At 36.6% G+C, this 14,494-nt stretch overlaps 1 long non-coding RNA gene across 1 annotated transcript; it reads right to left on the bottom strand.

Moving 5' to 3' along the window:
- Positions 1-5,856: 5,856 nt before the first annotated feature.
- On the bottom strand, positions 5,857-11,421 carry LOC136236692 (uncharacterized). Its single transcript, XR_010692206.1, has 3 exons — positions 11,324-11,421; positions 6,197-6,314; positions 5,857-6,143 (listed from the first exon to the last, which is right to left on the bottom strand). It is a non-coding gene; the product is annotated as an uncharacterized lncRNA (long non-coding RNA).
- Positions 11,422-14,494: the final 3,073 nt, after the last annotated feature.

Genomic DNA, 14,494 nt, shown 5'->3' with positions numbered 1-14,494 from the left:
CTCTGCAAATGGCATTGCTTCTCGCGTCTCTGGTGAGGTCGAAGTCAGTATTCTGTCCGCCATCAGTAACAATCTGTTATATTAGTCATTGAAAAGATTAGCTACCACTTCAACAGGTACAAATTGATATTCCAACGTCGATTAGATCACGTGATTGTGCACGTTACTTTGAAATTGTTGTTTATTCTGTATATTTTCGCATACTCTCGTTTTATTAATGTTAAGTAATTGAAGTGTTTAAAAATTAGTTTTGAAGTCCAAATGTAGAGCTGGAATCAAAATCTGGATAAGTAGAATCTCATAGTTTGGTAGTTGGTGTCGGACACCTCCCACTAGAAGCCAGAGAAGGCAAGAACTAAAGAGCCTGTATTACTTCCTTGCCTAACTTTTGCTTTCTGTAAAATGAGGGCTGAAGTGCTTCCGATGTAGCTGCAGTAGTCACTGAGTGATTGCTATAGATGTTCATATCTAAATTACACTGCATGTGGCTACACTGTAAAAAAGGATTTTTCATTGTAACAAAGAACGTGTTATCCCTGCTGCAAAAAACAGCAAACACTTCATTTATTAAAATAATAACAGGAATTTTTGTTGCTGTAACATCATTTTCTTGTTAAAGTAAAAAATTGTTGTTACACTAGAAGTCCCTTTTCGTTAAAAGATCTAGAATGTTAAAACAGCAATTAACAGTTCTGCTGAAACAACGTATGCTTTTTGTCATTTTTTTTTGGCATTTTTTACAGTGTAGCCTATGGTATTGCCTAGCTAGATAATTCAAGGCAAAATCAAGTATAACTAAGTAGCTAGTACATAAGACACTCTCAACAAATGTTTTTGAAGAGTGTTAAAGCTTGGAAATGATTTCACTGACACAAGTCTTGATGTGTTGTGCATACTATACATTCCTTTGTGGTGTGTGGGAGATAATAGTTTAGATATTCATTAAACCAGGAATGTGAGCAATCATCTCCTACATATATAGCTATCATATTTATATATACTGGCAACTCGGGGTTGGTATAAACAGCTAATGGACAGTAGGAGAAGGACCTGGGGGCCCAACTTAACTTGAAGTTCTATAGCTACACTTCGCAATGTTTATATATACATTCTTTACTCATGCTTATACCTCTGCAAGTCACAGCGTATATTATATAATTGTGACCATATTTTGGAAAACCATACATTTGGGCACATGCAATATTTGTGGGAATACTCAATTGAAAATTTTTGCAATTTTTTTTAATTGATTTTTTTGCATATTCTGATAAAGCAACTATTAAGCCTTCTTGCTGTGAAATTTCACACCCATAGCTCTTTTATTCTAGGAGATATACTCAATTATATCAGACCATGTAGTAGTTTCACAATGCGTGGGACAGCAATTAACTTACAAATTGGGTGATTTGTTTATCCCCAAAACCAAACATTTTCTTGTCTTTAGACAATAATACAAGTGATTTAATGGAGGAAAAAGCACAAAGAACACATGATTAAACTCTCAAGGGTATCTTTTCATCCATTTAGATTGTAAGAATGGAGATCTTTGTCAACAAAGTGATTTGTCATCAATTTGTCACATCTGATCACTATACAGTTCTATAAACTGATAATGAAAAGTTAGTTTGTAATGTATTAGACAGTAAATTGGCCATATCTTTGGAATGCTTCAACGTATCATCACAAAATTTTCACACAAGTTAGATAACCACTCAATGCTTCATTGTAGCTATAAAAATGAAAATTGGCTTATGTGCCCAAATGCATGGTTTTCCAAAATAGGGTCACATAATTATACTGATTAAATTATTGTATATTCTGTAAAGTGAAAATCAAATAGAATTACTACTGTATAGCTACTGCATGATGTATATTCTAATGATTTGTAGCATTGAGAAAACAGAAGTGATGTAACTTTGTTATATTGCACAACTACCTATGGTGGTGTGGCCTCTATTACACAACACAGACAATTAGGCACCACAAATATTTTAATACTTGCTCCCTTGTCTGGATTACTTACTCTGTGTTTTGATTAGCTAGTTACCAAGATGGCTGTTATATTATTATTTATTTTTAATCAGCAGGACCCTCCAGGGGTATAGTGCTGATGTGCCAGTACAATTCTCTGACAATCAAAAACAGTTAATAATTATTACATAATTAGTTCTAATTTTAAACAATTCTACACAGTTGGGTTTCAATCGTATCATCACTCTATACACAGATGATCAGTTTAGTTTTCCTGTGGTACAGTTTTTTGTTCTTAAAGTGTAGCTGCAGTTATACTGTTCTGGGTAAGAATATTTTGGCAGTAATAGCAGTACTTACACGTACAGTCGTATGGCTTCTCGTTTTATGGAGTAGGCTTTCTGTTTGTTTGTAGTGACCAAAAAGGCTTTTCATAGCTGGTACTCATTTGCCATGCAAACTAATCGGTTCACTTGAGCGTTTGTGTCCACTGATTATCATAGATTATAGCGGACACTGTGTGTCCCCGCTATAATCTATGCCATTATGAATATGGAAGGCATATCGGCAACAGATAGCTATGATCACCCTCGCCATCACCGATCAGATCATGTTATCGGTACTGCATCTCTAGCCCAGTGTAGCAGTTGTATTGTAGAGACTGACAAAGATTCTCCACTTTTGATTACTAGTGTTGCGACATCTTTACCTGTAATTTCGATGTTTCGAATCAATGATCGTTTCGAACGAATTCGAATATTCGGTCTATTCGTTTTAGCGCTATAAATAACTATAGCTAACTAAGTACTATGACACCACACTGAATCGGGTGTGGGTTTCGAGTCACGTTCGGTGAACTCGAAACTTCTCTTATAAATGCCGACATGATAGCTAATTAAGTTAGTTACTGAGATAGCTGAGTATAAAGTCATACTTTTAGGATCTTTTCTAAACTCTGCAAATGGCATTGCTTCTCGCGTCTCTGGTGAGGTCGAAGTCAGTATTCTGTCCGCCATCAGTAACAATCTGTTATATTAGTCATTGAAAAGATTAGCTACCACTTCAACAGGTACAAATTGATATTCCAACGTCGATTAGATCACGTGATTGTGCACGTTACTTTGAAATTGTTGTTTATTCTGTATATTTTCGCATACTCTCGTTTTATTAATGTTAAGTAATTGAAGTGTTTAAAAATTAGTTTTGAAGTCCAAATGTAGAGCTGGAATCAAAATCTGGATAAGTAGAATCTCATAGTTTGGTAGTTGGTGTCGGACACCTCCCACTAGAAGCCAGAGAAGGCAAGAACTAAAGAGCCTGTATTACTTCCTTGCCTAACTTTTGCTTTCTGTAAAATGAGGGCTGAAGTGCTTCCGATGTAGCTGCAGTAGTCACTGAGTGATTGCTATAGATGTTCATATCTAAATTACACTGCATGTGGCTACACTGTAAAAAAGGATTTTTCATTGTAACAAAGAACGTGTTATCCCTGCTGCAAAAAACAGCAAACACTTCATTTATTAAAATAATAACAGGAATTTTTGTTGCTGTAACATCATTTTCTTGTTAAAGTAAAAAATTGTTGTTACACTAGAAGTCCCTTTTCGTTAAAAGATCTAGAATGTTAAAACAGCAATTAACAGTTCTGCTGAAACAACGTATGCTTTTTGTCATTTTTTTGGCATTTTTTACAGTGTAGCCTATGGTATTGCCTAGCTAGATAATTCAAGGCAAAATCAAGTATAACTAAGTAGCTAGTACATAAGACACTCTCAACAAATGTTTTTGAAGAGTGTTAAAGCTTGGAAATGATTTCACTGACACAAGTCTTGATGTGTTGTGCATACTATACATTCCTTTGTGGTGTGTGGGAGATAATAGTTTAGATATTCATTAAACCAGGAATGTGAGCAATCATCTCCTACATATATAGCTATCATATTTATATATACTGGCAACTCGGGGTTGGTATAAACAGCTAATGGACAGTAGGAGAAGGACCTGGGGGCCCAACTTAACTTGAAGTTTTATAGCTACACTTCGCAATGTTTATATATACATTCTTTACTCATGCTTATACCTCTGCAAGTCACAGCGTATATTATATAATTGTGACCATATTTTGGAAAACCATACATTTGGGCACATGCAATATTTGTGGGAATACTCAATTGAAAATTTTTGCAATTTTTTTTAATTGATTTTTTTGCATATTCTGATAAAGCAACTATTAAGCCTTCTTGCTGTGAAATTTCACACCCATAGCTCTTTTATTCTAGGAGATATACTCAATTATATCAGACCATGTAGTAGTTTCACAATGCGTGGGACAGCAATTAACTTACAAATTGGGTGATTTGTTTATCCCCAAAACCAAACATTTTCTTGTCTTTAGACAATAATACAAGTGATTTAATGGAGGAAAAAGCACAAAGAACACATGATTAAACTCTCAAGGGTATCTTTTCATCCATTTAGATTGTAAGAATGGAGATCTTTGTCAACAAAGTGATTTGTCATCAATTTGTCACACCTGATCACTATACAGTTCTATAAACTGATAATGAAAAGTTAGTTTGTTATGTATTAGATAGTAAATTAGCCATATCTTTGGAATGCTTCATTGTATCATTACAAAATTTTCACACAAGGTAGATAATCACTCAGCACTTCATTGTAGCTATAAAATAGAAATTTGACCAATGTGCCCAAATGTATGGTTTTCCAAAATAGGGTCACAATTGTATTTTGTGTGGGAGGATCAAAGTGCCGCTGCATACTGTATTTTCCATACAGTACCAATTAGCTACATAACTGTACTGTATGAGTCATACGGTACAGTTGGCAAATACAGTACAGTTATGTGGATAATCGGGCAAATACAGTACATGCAGTTATGTCTAAATAGAGATTATTTACTATTGGTTATGTGGATAATTGGGAAATACAGTACGTAATCTTACTGTGATTGTACATGCACCAGTATTAATAATTATTATGAAGTGGATATTTACCTGGTCACCAGTCATGGTGCAAACATTTAGGCAGAGAGCTTGTTTCTCATCAGCTTCTCATAGAATAACACATGCGGGCAGGTGGGTCATCTCATTATTTCATGTTATAAATTGCATAATGTACTATACACTTGTACAAATAATCTATTTATTATAGGAACATTGAGGGTAAACTCAGAGTTTGCATAAACTTCAACTTCAATAACAATTAAGTCTTTCTAATTCAGAAATTCCTTTAAGAAAATTCCATTGTAGCTACTTAGTATTTTTCCAGTCATGTACTACATCTTCAGCAGCAGCAGCAGCAGCAGCCAGCAACAGCAGCAGCAGCAGATGCCGTGTTAGCACTTGTAGACTGGTCAGACTCATCAGTGGGAGGGGCTGCTGCAGGCTTGTGGTAACACTAGAACTACTATGACTCTTAGACATGATGGCCCTGCATGCAAGGCATTCAGGTCACAGTACAAACTTGTTGATGCAGAAAGCATTAGAATCAACACAGAAATGAAAAACTCACAAAAGGTATTGGGATTGAGTAATTTTCCATGGAAGTAGCTAGTGCTTTTCAATGTGATACACCCACTACCATCACACACACAAGAGCCATGCTGTTATCACATGCAATAATCAGTGTGCATGTGCAAAGGAAAACTAGTTTGATGCGGGCGGTTGATGAGAAACAAGTTATCTCTTATTTAGGTTATACAAACATTAGGAATTTGTCCCTATATAGTTAAGAAGCACAGCTGTATAATAATTATTGTAAAATTCATATGTATATGAGTGTAATTATAATGATTAGTAATAGCTAATAAGTAAGTAAGTAATAAGTTAATTAGTTAAGTAATTAATTAAATAAAGTGATCACTGGTGTATAAGTACTGAAAATTGTTGGTGCATTGACAGTATCACTTGGCAAAGCATTCCATTAAGGGATTATTCATGGAAAAAAGCTGAACTTGTAGCCATCAACTGTCAAGGATCCCTTAAGGCTGACTTGCATGAGATATACTCTAATACAGCAGTCACCCAATAGAACATCAGTGCAGTCTGAACAATGGTGGATCCAGGATGTGGCATTTGGGGAAAATTCCCCCCCTTTGTGGAGGAGCCATGACTGAATGATTCTTTTGATTGAAATATTAAACCTTGTCAGGCCTAAAAGTTTATATAACTCATCAAAATATGCATATTATTGCATGCAAACTCACCTAAAACCAAAGTCAAACAACTGTCAAATTGTCATCCAGCACCTTTGTACGTACTAAGTGCTTCTAAAATTAGTTGTTGTGTTGCTGTTTTAAACAGCTTTCAAGACTTTGCAACCATCTGCAAAGGCCAAAATGGTAAATTTCAACAGTGAGACACTAGCTACTAGGATGTGATTATTTGCTGCTTCAAAAATAACAAGACAATGTCCTCTCCCCAACCACCTACAACTAAGTCTATTTGTGCCCCTCCCCTTGCCAGCCTCTGGATCCACCCCTGAGTCATGCATATAGCTGTATGCTATAACAAAAAAACTAAACAAACTAGTGGCTATGTTTGCAAAAAAGTTTGTGAAACAACACTGTAAAAAAATAGTAGTGAATTTCACTACTAATTTCGGCAACAATTACTCACTATTTTTAAATGGTGATTTCAGTACTTTCTTGTAGTGATTGTCACTACATGACATCCCCATCACTACCATGTAGTGACTACAAATTTTGTAGTGACGTTCACTACAAAATTAGTAGCGAATGTCACTACATAAAAATAGTGAGTATTGTGGCAGACATTAGTAGTGACCTGCACTACATTTAGTAGTGATCGTTACTAGTTTGTTTTTACTGTGAAGTCTGCTCAAAGAATGTTGTAATGAGTCTTTTGTTGTGACCTCTAGTGATGAGAGTTTTTGATCATGTACCTTGGGAGTGAAAGATCTATTAAACCTATTGGGATTTTATAGAAAACACATAGAGACTGAATATCTTGTCTTTTCTTCAAGTCTCACTGTAAGGTTGATAACATATATTAGTAACACTGCTGTCAGTAGGTAGATGAAAATCAAGTTGCAGCCTGTACTAACTGTTTTCTTGTTTTTAATCATTTGCTGTGTTTGATGTTTATAATGGACTAATCCAAGGGCAGACCTTGGGGAGTAAAAGGGTTCTATGGAACTCCCTTTTCCTTTTTTGAAAGAATATGATCACGCACGCACACACACCTGGCACACTCTCAATCACTAAACTGTTAAAAATAAAGAGTAATCACCACTCTGAGAGTTCCCAGTGTAGGGAGGATTTAACACCCCATGGAGAGTAACCAACACTCTGAAGAGAATAACCATTACTCTGAAGAGTAAGTGACACCACCTTTAGAGCATGTGTTACTCCCCAGTTACTCCTTCGGAGTAATGGTTACTCTCCAGGTGTGTTAAATCCTCCCTACACTGGGAACTCCTTGAGAGTTGTGGTTACTCTTCATTTTAACAGCGTACTAACTCACTAACACATGCGTGATTAAATTTAAATATTCAACCTATACCATCTGGAATCGAAATGCACAGATTCAACTTCATTCTTGTCCTTTTTTCACCTTTTACTAACAGAAGGCTCCTCGGAAAGATGAATGACTTCCTCGCCTGGGATGATAGTGCACAGATTACAGAACAATGCACGGAATTTACTTTCCGCAATTGTTAATAAGGATAAGGCGGGAATTAATCATAAACTTCCAGAGCTCAATCCAACTAAGCATAGCTATTCAGCACTCTTTGGACAAAAAAGCTGAAACCTGCGCCTGTTTTCTTTATTTTAAAAAAAGATAGGGAAGATTCTGTTCATGCCCTGTTGCAAATGCAGGTGTACATCAGCAGAATATCCCAGATACAGCTACAGCGCCATCAGCTGGTTGAGCAACAGTACCAGACATCACCCCTCAACAGCCCCTCCCCAGACTACAAGTGTAATTTTAAGAACATCACGTGATCTCACGTGATTACATTAAAACATTTGCACACGTTGTACTATTAGTTCAGTCATTGGTAGTTTTTTTAAGATCTAAAGTCAAAACACACACACAGTGCACAACATCATAGTACAGCAAAGCACAGAAGCACATACTGCACAAGCAACACAACAAAGTTAGTATAGCTACAAACATGTGGTACATCCTGTAAGTGCCTTCATATTCTGTCAGTAGCTACCAGTGTTGGGGGTTACGCGTTACATAATAATTATTACTTTTGTGGTAACTATAAGTAATATAACGAAATATGCTATGAAAACAGCTGTAATGCGTTACCTAAGTAATATAGTTACTGTAACGAATCTATTATTACTACACTCGTTAGTAATCCACTAAGTAACGCCTAGCCACAACGAAGTAATGAAACCTACTGAATGAAGCTTATTCACCAGCTTCTTACTTATAACAAAGATTTGCACATTGTCCAACAATGCAATCATGTCACATGATAAGGTGGTAATTTAACACTTGACAGCTTAAGGCTGTGGACACAAAGTAATTTAATATGTAATAATTATTGTTATAATTGCTTTATTTTATGGGTAATATGTAACTAACTAAATAGCTTAGTTACAAGTAATATGTAATATGTAACTATAGTTACTTTTCTAAAGTAACTGTCCCAACACTGGTAGCTACTGAGGGCATCAGACATGACAATAGTACCAGTATAAAATTGGTAATGATCATAATGAGATACACAGACAATCATTATGCCAAGGATAGGGTGCTTTGCATTTAATCATGTCACTCACTGTGCACACAAAGTTGGTAATGCAAAGTATTTATTTACCAGTTTATGTATTTCAGTACTGGTGCATTTCTTGCAGAAGTATAAAATCTTTTATAGCATAAAATTTTATAGTCTTGCGTGGCCAGGCTGCTTTTTTTTCTCTGGCATTGAGAAGAGAGAAACTGATTCCTACCCAATTTCCTCCCTATACCCAATGACAGAGAAAAACTACTGAACTGCCGCGCCTATATACCCAATGACAAAGAGAAAAAAAGCGGTCTGGCCATGCTGTCATTGGGTAGGGAGAAAATCCAAAATCCCCTACTCAATGCATGACAAAGAGAAAAAAAGCGGTCTGGCCATGCGAGACTATATATAATACTGAAAATCATGGCCATATAGTTAGAGTAGACACTGGTATTATTGGTCAGGAGGTATTTTGGGTCACATAACTTAAAATTCAATAGGTTGAATCATGCAGATTTAAGATTAAAGGGATGCTACCACTTTAGATCAACATAAAAATGATCATAAGCTAACCACAAATCCAATTAAGAGATTACACAGTGTACATACTAAGTTAACTAAGGTGTTATGACAATCTTTAGAGTTCCTGCAAATGTTTCCGTAACATCTACCATAATTCAACATGAAAGGATGACCTTATGAGCATAGTGACTCTTAATACCTCCATATGACTCATAATAGCATGGCTTTGGTGAAATGATCAAGCGCCTGATACATGGTAAGTAAATTTTTTAAATTTTAGGATAATGTAGCATATGGTTACACCTTTCCATACAAGTAGTGTGAAATATAATTTGGGTCACTGCATTAGGTGATAGCAGTACTTTTACTGTATCTTAAGTGACTCTTATAATTACCACAACCACTCTAATAGTTCAGCGCCTAAGCCAAATATTCGTTCACTTTTTGATAAAAGCACCAATTTTTTTACAGAGTATATGGAACGTGCACTAAGTGTTTTAAGAAGGGGAGGCATGTAAAAAGTCCTCAGGAACACCCCTTTCTGCACCCTGACAAGAAAACTATTTGTTACTATTAAACATCAATAATGTTTCTATCAAGTTAACTGCTGGGCCTAGTATCATAGTAGTACAAAGCATATAGCTGGAACATAATAGTCTATTAGTAATCTATCAAAAAACAAATAGTTTTCTCACCTAGGCAGTAAACAAAATCACTAAAATTTCTATTTGCAGGGATTCTGTTAAAGTTTTGGATCTTCAATGCTGACGATTGTGTAGTACTATGTGCAAGGATCATCCTGATGTGTATCGTTTCTTTATTAAAGGGGTATAACAAAAGTTATTTAATGCTAAAGTCACAGGTGGATATCTCAACAGAAAACCATGAACTACAGCAGTTCATTTATCAAGCACAGAGCTTGAACAAAAGGTCCCTTGTCCTTATACTGGGCACCATATGAAAGGTAATTAAATTTCTAGTTTAATGAAGGCAGTTGCAAGTTGTTTCAACATCTTGTTCTCAAGTTACAGCGCTTTCAATTCAATGTAATATAGCATAAGCAAGAAAAGCACAAGGGTGTGTCATAAGGTACTTCTTAGTGCTCAAAATTTCACTTCATTGGAACCCAGCTCCTTTATGTTTATTTTGAGCATTATCACAGCACTAAGAAATACCTTAATACTCGTCTGTGTGCTTTTCTTGCTTATACTATATTACACTGAATAGAAAGCGCTGTAACTTGAGAACAATATGTTGAAACAACTTGTAACTGCCTTCATTAAACTAGAAATTTAATTACCTTTCATATGGTGCCCAGTATAAGGACAAGGGACCTTTTGTTCAAGCTCTGTGCTTGATAAATGAACTGCTGTAGTTCATGGTTTTCTGTTGAGATATCCACCTGTGACTTTAGCATTAAATAACTTTTGTTATACCCCTTTAATAAAGAAACGATACACATCAGGATGATCCTTGCACATAGTACTACACAATCGTCAGCATTGAAGATCCAAAACTTTAACAGAATCCCTGCAAATAGAAATTTTAGTGATTTTGTTTACTGCCTAGGTGAGAAAACTATTTGTTTTTTTATAGATTACTAATAGGCTATTATGTTCCAGCTGTATGCTTTGTACTACTATGATATTAGGCCCAGCAGTTAACTTGATAGAAACATGATTGATTTTTAATAGTGACAAATAGTTTTCTTGTCAGGGTGCAAAAAGGGGTGTTCCTGAGGACTTTTTACATGCCTCCCCTTCTTAAAACACTTAGTGCACGCTCCATATACTCTGTAAAAAAATTGGTGCTTTTATCAAAATGTGAACAATTATGTCAATTTTAAGGGCTTGTGTACTGCACTATAATAAAGGCATCCTAAAATACCGCCAAACATTACTTAACCCTCTATGGCTATGCTAAAGATATCAAAACTATTTTTTGGTCATTGATATATAGCTAATGAACACAGGTAGCTATATAATATAAAAATATTTTTTCTAGTAGTAAAACACGATGTTAGAAAATAGATTGTTTTGTTTAAACATTATATTTATCGGAGCAAGCATGAGCTTGCAGCTCTTATGTTACTAATCCTACATACCAGAAGATAATTGCTGCTTAGTTAAGGTTCCAACTCAAAATAGGAAGGTGCTTCCTTTTGTTGTTTCTGGAGATTTTCGCACACAGACTGACCTGTAAGGTAAAGCAAATAAGTGTTAATTTGTTATTGGATTGCTTGTAGCATTGGGTATCAGCATAAGTTTAACATGCAAAAACATACAAAAGGTGATCACATGACTAAAAATATCATAATAGTTACATTGGACAGCTTATTCGAATATCATTGTGTTTTAAGGTGATCTAAGTCACAATTAGTGCATCTCTTACCTTAATGAAGACTTCCATACATCTTGTAGTGCTATAGCTCATTCTGTATAGCTGTAATTGGATTGTTGGCCACATGACCACTTTTTGGATATTTACACTTAAAATTACACTGATATTGAAAGCAACAGATGATTTAATAATATATTAGCACTTGTTTGTTTTATCGTAAGGTCAATCTGTGTGAAAACCATCAGAAACAATGAAAAGAGCTGAGGCATCATAGTGGAATTCCTATATAAAGGAAATTTTGGTCATGTGACCACTTTTTGGATATTTACGTATGTTAAAATTATGCTGATATTGAATGCTACAAACAATCCAATAACAAACCAGGGGCATAGCCAGAACCCGGGCCACCCGGGCATCAATAATTCGAGATACTCTAATAGAGCAGTCAGATATAGATATATATCAGTCTCAGTATTCAGAGAAGCAGTGTAGCAAGCTACGTGGCTATGTAGTTATAAATAAGGAGGTGTAGTTGTTGGAGGGGAGATTAAGGGCATAGCCAGGAAGGGAGGGAGGGTTCATCTGAACCCCCCTTTCAGAAGCAGAATATTTTGAATCTAAAATCACATCAAGTTTTACAGCCCTGGAGCTCTCCAGTAGCCAGGGGCGGAGGAAGTAGTTGATATGAGGGGGGGCTGGGCTGACCCAGACTTAGTCTCTGGTTTGGTATGGTGAGACCATAAAAAGGTCGCAACCAGCTGACAATAGCTGCCCACCTCACCAGCTACCCATTCATAGCTGATAAACTACATAAAAATCCTTATGTAGCTCACTACACACTGCTCTAATACTGTGACTGCTTTATTAGAGTGACTTCTCTATTAGAGTACCTCGATCTTTATCGCGGTTTCAGCCCCACTCCAAGAAGGATAACTTCAGCGTGTCTGAGGGGGGCTAAGCCCCCCCCCCCTTTCCTCCGCCTATGCCAGTAGCTACTTGCTCACTATAGGCTAGCGCTCCTCTGTACTACTCTTGAGGGTCGCATTGCATTAATGCTGAACTATTGCAAAATCATCGAGATCTGTTGAATCACATGATCAGTAGCGCATGTGATGCATGGTGGACATGGCGAAGTAGTGTTGAATGGTTGAGGCAGACATATTACAAGGCAGCAGTTGCGATAAACTTGAGTGGTCGTGTTATACATGTGTCAGGTGAGCACAAACTGTGAATAGTTGACGTATATTTATCTGATGAACGGTTTGTTTTTGTCACATGTTGTGAGCACGTGATGTCTCGAATACATTGGAGTACAAGCTAAGTCTAAAGTTACTGACCATCAACAGGAGGACCGACCGAGAACTAATGTATACCCGGAAGGAAGTATTGCCAACTAAGCAACTCGGAGTGTGGAGGGTTCCCATGTGCTAGAAAATTTGAAGTTGACTGTCACTGTCGAAGTGAAGATTAAGTTAGTATTAGCTACAATAGGTTTGTAGTTTCTATAAGCTGCATAAACAGCAGCGTCTAGGTTTTAGCTAGTTAGATGCACAAACGGCACGTTACTGCCTAAGGGCACATTTTGTGTATACATGATTTTCGTTCAGACGTGGTCTAGGGGGAAGCACCTAGGCCTTCCCCCACGAACATTCCACTTATTGGTCTTACAGCTAGGCCCTGGTACCACCAAAAGTCTGGCTACGCCCCTGTAACACTATTTATCTTAAAGGTAAATCTGTGTGAAGATCTCCAGAAACAATAAAATGAAGTACCTTATTTTGAGTGGAAACCCTAGACCTTAGTGTATAGGCTACTATATTTGGTACAATAATCTGTCGGGTGGATCCAGGAAATGGCAAGGGGGAGAGGCAAAAACAGGCTAAGGGATAGGTGCACGTGGTTGGTGGAGTAGCTTGTTAGTTTCTGAAGCAGTAAATAATCACCTCTCTCGTTGTATACATTACATTTGTGTAGTCCTAAAAATTGTTTTAAATGGTATGAATGTCCTTAAACCGCATGCAATACGATAATTGTTTTCAGAGGCGCTTATTATGCACGAAGGTGCTGAGGAATAATTTGACAGTTGTTTTTAGATGAGCTTGTAGATTTTTTAAAATGAATATAACTTAATTATTATTGATTTTCAGTGGCCTGACAAGGTGTAATATTTCAATCAAAAGAAGCATGCATGACTCCCGAGGATGGCTGATTTTACCTAAAGTTTTGTTTACCATAGCAACTGCTCCACAAAAATCCTCCATCAAGACATATCCCTATCAATTCCCCCATATTATCAATCTGTAGAGAGACAAACAAGACACTATCATCCCTTGCATTTTATCCTGCCCACACCATCAACAACATCTTATCAACAATCATTTTACTCAAGATCAATCAAAGAATGGAATGAACTGCCTGTATTTATTATAGAGATGACAAACTATGATGAGTTTACAACTAACTTGATATCACACTTTACAAACAATCAACACCACATTAGTTAGTATATAATTGTACCTAATACTGTGATTCCTTTTTTTTCCTGGGCACACCAGCTGTGCTAGCTGACTGCCCAGTAATCATAAATAAAGTAGCTACTTGTGTGTTATAGCTACTGTCAAAAAAAAAGGATGGCTCCTTGACAGGGAGGCACATTTGGGCATCCTGGATCCGCCATTGGCTGTTGGATTTCCGTAAAGCGAGTGGCAGCTGTTCGAAAATCATAATTAGTGATAGTTCACTCTATAGTTGTATTATCTCGCGCAGCCATGGCACCTGCCGACTGAGACCGCTTCCTTCTTTTGTAGATAGACTATATTGTGTCGGGGTCTGGCTGCGCGAAACCACGTCTTTATACCCCGCCCGGGGTGATTTGGTAGTTGATTTTCAAAAGTCGAAAGTTTTGACCTTGATTTGCATGAGAATCAACAAAACA

Source organism: Dysidea avara, chromosome 10 (assembly GCF_963678975.1).
Source record: "Dysidea avara chromosome 10, odDysAvar1.4, whole genome shotgun sequence".
Classification (NCBI taxonomy): Eukaryota; Metazoa; Porifera; class Demospongiae; order Dictyoceratida; family Dysideidae; genus Dysidea; species Dysidea avara.
This window is presented reverse-complemented; position numbering and strand designations above follow the sequence as displayed.